At 47.0% G+C, this 1,119-nt stretch overlaps 1 protein-coding gene across 2 annotated transcripts in view; it reads left to right on the top strand.

The window, feature by feature from the left end:
* LOC119587001 (puratrophin-1-like) overlaps nt 1-1,119 on the top strand; it is a gene marked incomplete at its 3' end in the record, with an annotated part of 105,327 nt that overhangs the window by 61,925 nt on the left and 42,283 nt on the right.

Raw genomic sequence — 1,119 nt, 5'->3', positions numbered from 1 at the left:
TCATGATCCCCCATCTGTGCTGGAGTCCTCGCTATTATTGTGCACTCATCCGACCCCTATCATGAACACCATTTGTTCAGGCGGAACAACGGGCGAAACAGCTGCACACGTGCGCACACTTACCTAGATCCAAGACCTTGCTCAGGGACACCTGTGCTGTGTGGCAGATTTACCGTCCGGAACTGATTCTGCCTGTGAAATCGATTCGTTTCTCCCGCTGAATGATGTGAATTTGTGACGTGATGTTCAGCAGGTGTCAGATAAAAAAGATGAAGTGACTACAGAGCAAAGATTCCGGTGTAAACAACCTTGGTGGGCATGACTGAGGCACTTGTAGCAGGAAATAAACTTCAGGTGCCATATGTTTTTTACTATTATTAACGTTTAGGGAAATAGGTAATGTGTTATGGAGGAACGTGCCAGATGTCTCGAAATCGAAAGTCTTGCAAATTACAGATAAATTGTGTTGCCGTTCTTTGACTCGAGAAAGGCGCCTCCTACCAGCAGGATCAGGCGGCAGAAGGCCAGGTCGAGCAGTTCAGTTCCTCTTCTTCCCTCTCCTCCCCTCCCCCACCCCCTCCATCACCCCACGCCGGCCTCACGCCACAACGCGAAACATAAATTCAATGCTATTGTGCTCGCTTCCCCCCCCCCTTCCCCCCACCCGACGCGGACGTGCTACAATGTGTGTCACGTGCGTTTATCCGTGCTGTGTCGTGCTGGGTATGACGCAGGAGAGTTTTCTTGATTAAGATTCGGTAGTGATATGAGAGAGATTTTAGATAAAAAATAAGAATTTACATAACCATTACATTAGTTAGATTATGGAAGTTTCTAGTTGTTGCTTTCTTTTTCTTTTTGTGAGATAGATGACTCTACAAAGTCCAAATAGCTTGAACTTTATCCCCTGCGCAATTAGATATTCCCGCTAGCCCTACAGCGAAAATACCCGTCAGTCACACATGTGGCTCAGAGCGAGTTGAAACCCCCTAGGGCGTACACAGTGGCAACCCCCCCCCCCTCCTTGAAATCAACCAGCTCTCCAGTCCATTACGAACGGTACTCTTAGATCCGTTTTTATTAACACTGTCCGTTAAAAAATATATATTGCGTAGAGAA

The sequence above is a fragment of the Penaeus monodon genome, chromosome 22 (assembly GCF_015228065.2).
Source record: "Penaeus monodon isolate SGIC_2016 chromosome 22, NSTDA_Pmon_1, whole genome shotgun sequence".
In the NCBI taxonomy this organism is placed as follows: Eukaryota; Metazoa; Arthropoda; class Malacostraca; order Decapoda; family Penaeidae; genus Penaeus; species Penaeus monodon.
The sequence above is the reverse complement of the archived record's forward strand: the minus strand, read 5'-3'. Positions and strand labels throughout refer to the sequence as shown.